The following is a 6,060-nucleotide window of genomic DNA, read 5'->3' as shown; positions in this document are numbered from 1 at the left end:
CCTGGCACACTGTAAGCACTTAACAAATACCATGATTATTATTATTATTGTGTCATTGCCCCCAGTGTGTCTGCCTCCAATCCTCTCCCTTACCCCTCTATTCATAGACTGTGAGCCCCTCAAACTCTATGAATCAATGCCTTATCATGGCAGAAGGGTTTGCATACACTGATGAAGCTTTGAGCTAGCCATACAGGGCTACCCATAATGGAAAGTTCTAAGCCGAAGCATCAGACAACATTGATTCACGTGTGCTGGGCAGCTGCAGCATAGGAAAGAGTCAAAGGAGGATGCTTAAGTGATCAAAACGATGATCAAAGACAACTGCAGAGACTCAAGTATTTACTGCATGGAAGAAGGAAATGGTAAACCACGTCCATATCTTTACCAAGAAAACTCTATGGGTAAACGTAATGGAAAGATTTTAGGACAGAAGATGGGACATCTTCAAGGCCCTGCTGAGAGCTCACCTCCTCCAGGAGGCCTTCCCAGACTGAGCCCCTTCCTTCCTCTCCCCCTCGTCCCCCTCTCCATCCCCCCATCTTACCTCCTTCCCTTCCCCACAGCACCTGTATATATGTATATATGTTTGTACATATTTTTTACTCTATTTTATTTGTACATATCTATTCTATTTATTTTATTTTGTTAGTATGTTTGGTTTTGTTCTCTGTCTCCCCCCTTTTAGACTGTGAGCCCACTGTTGGGTAGGGACTGTCTCTATATGTTGCCAATTTGTACTTCCCAAGCGCTTAGTACAGTGCTCTGCACATAGTAAGCGCTCAATAAATACGATTGATGATGATGATGATGACATTCTGAAGAGGGTGTGTACATGGAGTCGCTCTAGGTCAGAAATGACTCAACGACATTTGAAGAAGAGGAACCTCTCAAAAGAAAGGGGCTGGGTCTTATTCCCACCTGTATATTTTTTTTCCAGTAGTTAGTACAGCACTCAGCATCTGGTATGTGTTTAGCTATTACTACTAATGCTGCTACTACAGAAAGAACTTTGTGGTTTATATCTGGTTTTGATTTTATGCTCTTTTAACCTTACACTATTACAACCTTGTTATCTGCCATTAGCTTCAGTGAAATACTGTTTAATCTCCAAGACAGGCCCTCTGGGGACAAAACGCAAGGCACAGAAAGGGGTGCAGTTGACAAAGCATTCATAGAGGAGAAAAAGATAATAATAATAATAATGACACTTGATAAGCATTTACTAGGTGCAAAGCACTGTTCTAAGCGCTGGGGGGATTACAAGGTGATCAGGTTGTCCCACATGGGACCCACAGTCTTAGTCCCCATTTTACAGATGAGGGAACTGAGGCTCAGAGAAGTGAAGTGATTTGCCCAAGGTCACACAGCAGGCATGTGGCAGAACTGGAATTAGAACCCATGACCTCTGGCTCCCGAGCCCGTGCTCTTTCCACTGAGCAATGCTGGAGGTCAGGGTTGATCACCAACTGAACATGATTTAGCAATGTGGTGCCCTTCTCCCTAACTACTGAGCAAAACCACTGGTAACCCATGAGACCACCCTTATTCCCAACATGCCCAAGGGGGAGTTAAGCTGCAGCAATTTACAGCTTCTACAAAGTTTAGAATTCTTTAAGGGCAGGGATCATATGTCTATGAACTGTATTGTATTGTGCTCTCCCAAGTACTTAGTACAGTGTTCTGCATGCAGTAAGCACTCAAATACCATTGATTAATACCAATTACATCCAAAGGCAGCAAGCAGCTAACCTTCTAGGTACCTGCAATGAGGAAAATGGAAGATAACATTTATTTGCCTAATCACCAGCCAGCCCCAGATCTTGTGAGACTCATATTTCAGTATTCCTTTGCGATCTCCCTTCCTCTCACCTTTCAGGATTATGGACCTTGTTCAAGTTCTATGTGGTTATTTCAAGGGGGCGGTGAGTTCACCTTGGCAGTTCTCCCACATTGATGGCCAGACAGCATTCCCTTATGGCAAATCTATGTTATTTCATTATTCCCTTTCCCTTTGTATCCTGTTAGAGCCGAGCTCATTTTGATTTTCTTAATGGACCTATCCCCGAAGACTTATTTGAATTGTCCCAGAACACATATATACCGAGTGGCCTGTGTTTAGGATTTCAGGCAAAGCCTCTGACTTTATAGCTCCCCAGCTATGTAAATCACCACCCCCATGGCAAATTTGCAATGAACATTTTCCATCCACTAAACCGAAACGCTGCGCTAAATTAAGTCCCTGCTCATGAATAACTAATTCTACAATGTCCTTACACCCTCTATATTCTAGGGAATTTGGCCAAAGGTTTTTCCTTAACACATACCGCTTAAGGTCTAAAGGTTGCTATCTCCCAGTGTTGTGAGTTTCCCCAACAGTTATGACAGCTCAGTTATTTCTAGCTTCATTTGTAAATTGTTTTGAATGTTTCCAATTGGGCCTGCAGCTGTTTAAATCCTTTTACAACTTCTCCATAATCACTGGAGGCCCCAGGAAAGGTTATGCCTTCCTCCATTTCTGAAAACTTTTATTAGATATCATTTAACCAAGCTTTCACTCTAACTCACCTATCCTTGATCCTTTATCTCATAGGTTTTTTGTTTTGTTAAGGTTTTTTTTTATGGTATTGGTTAAGCTCTTACCACGCAGGGTTCTAAGCACTGGGGTACATACAAGCTAATCAGGTTGGACACGGTCCATATCGCACATGTGGCTCATTCTCAATCCCCTTTTTATAGATGAGGTTACTGAGCCCCAGAGAAGTGAAGTGACTTACCCAAGGTCACAAAGCAGACAAGAGGAGGAGCCAGGATTAGAACCGTGTGTGTGTGTGTGTGTGTGTGTGTGTGTGTGTGTATTTATGTCTGTTTGTGTGTGCATGGGGTTGGGGGGGAAAGAGGGTCTGGGGGCACGTGTGTGTGTTTGTGGGGAAAGAAGGTCTGGGGGCACGTGTCTGTGGGAAAAGAGGGTCTGGGGTGTGTGTGTGTGCGTGTGTGTTTGTCGGGATAGAGGGGCTGGGGGCACGTCTGTGAGTGTGGGGGGAAAAGAGGGTCTGGATGCGAGTGTGTGCATTTGTGGGGGAAAAGAGGGTTTGGGGGCATATGTGTTGTGTTTTGCTCTGTTGTCTATCTCCCCCTTCTAGACTGTGAGCCCGTTATTGGGCAGGGACTGTCTCTCTATGTTGCAGACTTGTACTTCCCAAGCACTTAGTCCAGTGCTCTGCACACAGTAAGCGCTCAATAAATACTATTGAATGAATGATGATTGTGTGTCTGTGTGCTTGTGGGGGAAAGAGGGTCTGGAGGCGCGTATCTGTGTATTTGTGGGGAAAGAGGGTCTGGGGGCATGTGTGTTGTGTTTTGTTCTGTTGTCTGTCTCCCCCTTCTAGACTGTGAGCCCGTTATTGGGCAGGGACCATCTCTATATGTTGCAGACTTGTACTTCCCAAGCAGTTAGTCCAGTGCTCTGCACACAGTAAGCGCTCAATAAATACGATTGAATGAATGAATGAACCGAGGTCCTTCTGACTCTCAGGCCCAGGCTCTATTCACTAGGCTGTGCTGCTTTTAGGAGAAGTTCCTTCTACTGTTACCTGTCCCAGTGGTCCTTTTAATAAGGCTAATGCAAATACGCCAGGACTTGCTTTGGATATTAAAATGTGCATAAATTCATTAATTTATTTAATTTTATGACATTTGTGAACTTGAGGACATTCCCAGTGAAGGGCCTCGGTTTCTCTTTCATAAAAGTTGTAGCTCAGGGACCTGGCAAGAAAATTACTTCAGATGAAGATCGAAGATGCACAGATAGAAAACGAGTTACGAGCCAGCTAATAAAGGCCAGCCTGGCTTTTGGAAGACTGCAGCCTTAGGATCCACACAATCTAAGTTGAAGATTTCCAAAGCTATTGTGGTGCCCAACTTTCTCTGTGACCATGAGACCTGGACCTTCATCAGCTTCTGGCCTAGAACTCTCTTCTCTTGTACTTCCCAAGCGCTTAGTACAGTGCTCTGCACACAGTAAGTGCTCAAAAAATACAATTGATTGATTGATTCCCCTTCATATATGTCAGATCACCACCTACAAAGCCTTATTAAGGTCCCATCTCCTCCAAGAGGACTTCCCCAATTAAAGCACTCTTTTCCCTGGCTCCCTCTCTGTTCTATGTGCTTGGATCTGTGACCTTTGGCCATCTGATATTCACCTTACCTTTGGCCCCATAGCACTTATGGACAAATCTATAAATTATATACTATAAATTATGTATTTATACTAATGTCCATCTCCCCCGCTAGACTATAAGCTCATGGTGGGCAAGGAATGTGCCTGTTATAGTGTACTCTCCCAAGTGCTTAGTACAATGCTCTACACACAACGCTCAATAAATATGACTGTCACTGCACACAGTAAGCGCTCAATAAATGCGCTTATTGATAATGATAATGATGGTGATGAGCTTCACCAGTGCCACCTACCTATCATACTGAACATCCAATGGAGGAACTAATTTTCCACGTCCTGAAACAAGCCGGCTTAACAGCTGCAACCCAGGAAAACTGAAATCACAGCAATGCAGTTCTGCTGGACAGATGAGGAGAAAGTACGATGGCAGGATACCCAAGTGGTTACTGTGGGAGCCCTGAAAAGGGACACATGTAATCCTGGAGGGCAGAAGAAACTATTTAAAGGCATGGTGAAGCATTACCTTAAGCAGTGCGACATAGCGGTGGGATGTCATGGGACACCACTGGAGCTGACAGGACAGCCTCTCAGGCAGAAGCAATAAGACAGGCTGCTTTCTTGGAACAAAGTCTTCATGAAGACCTTAACAATAGGAGACAGAGGTTGGTCCAATGTCAGACAACCCCCAAACAGCATAAAGACCTATCCTCATTTGGGAGACTGAAGGAAGGTGTGTCAATACCACATCAGTCTTTCCAGCCACATTCACATTCACTGGTAGAACCTCACTTAAGGTTAATGTCAATTCCGAATGTTTAGGATGAAATCTGGGTATGTGTTAGCTTAACAGGGGATAATTCTCTGCAAAAGGATTACCACTCACTCTACGTCAAGTCTGAGGACTTAGTACACAAATCAGTTCCACCTTCTCTGTAGTTGTAAAACTGGAACTTTTGCTTCCTCCTTTTGAAACCACAAGCAGTGACTCTCTTCTAAATGTCTTTTCCTTTTATCCAACACCAAGGGGGTAAGCCCTCTGAGGACACGGACTAATTCCCACCCGTATATTCTTTCCCACATTTAATAAAGTGCTCTGCACACAGTATGCACTTAATAAATGTTACTAACACTACTAAAGTGTATTACCATTTTAATTCTGTGCATTTTATTTGTAACATTCAATTTCACTGAGATAGATTTTAAGGTTTGGATCCTAAGACTTCCATTCTACTTGATGCTGACGTTTCTTCAACTCCACGTTCACACTCTTGTGGGGAAGATTCGCTGGAGATATTTCCTGCTTCATTTATATAAACCCTTAATTGCAACGCGCTTGGTGCCTACCAGTCTACACTAAAGCAAAATCCTCCTAATGTCCTTGTGAGCTAAGTAGTGGATGGGACAACTTTGTCTTCTACTTATGGGAAAATTGTGAGGCAGAGAGCTAAATGATATGGGAAAGGTCAAATAATAATGATAATATTTTTTAAGCATTTACTATGTGCCAAGCCCTGGGGAGATACAAGATAACCGGGTCCCACATGGGGCTCAAAATCCAAGCTGGAGGAAGAACAGGTATTGAATCTCCATTTTGCAGTTGAGGGATGTGAGGCACATGAGAAGTAAAGTGACTGACCCAAGGTCACACGGCAGATAAATGGCAGAGCCGGGGTTACAACTCAGGTCCTCTGACTCCCAAGCCCAAGCTCTTTCCACTAGGCTATGCTGCTCCTCCCCACACTCCCATTTCCCATTTCTTTTATTGGACAACTGAAGCAGCAAGGCCAGAACAGAAACACTCCACCATGACAGATCTCCTTTGATCAGCTTGATTTCTCTTGGTGAAAATGGAAAGCAAAATCCAAATAACTCATGGC

Source organism: Tachyglossus aculeatus, chromosome 3 (genome assembly GCF_015852505.1).
Source record: "Tachyglossus aculeatus isolate mTacAcu1 chromosome 3, mTacAcu1.pri, whole genome shotgun sequence".
NCBI lineage: Eukaryota > Metazoa > Chordata > Mammalia > Monotremata > Tachyglossidae > Tachyglossus > Tachyglossus aculeatus.
Note: the sequence above shows the minus strand (reverse complement) of the source record.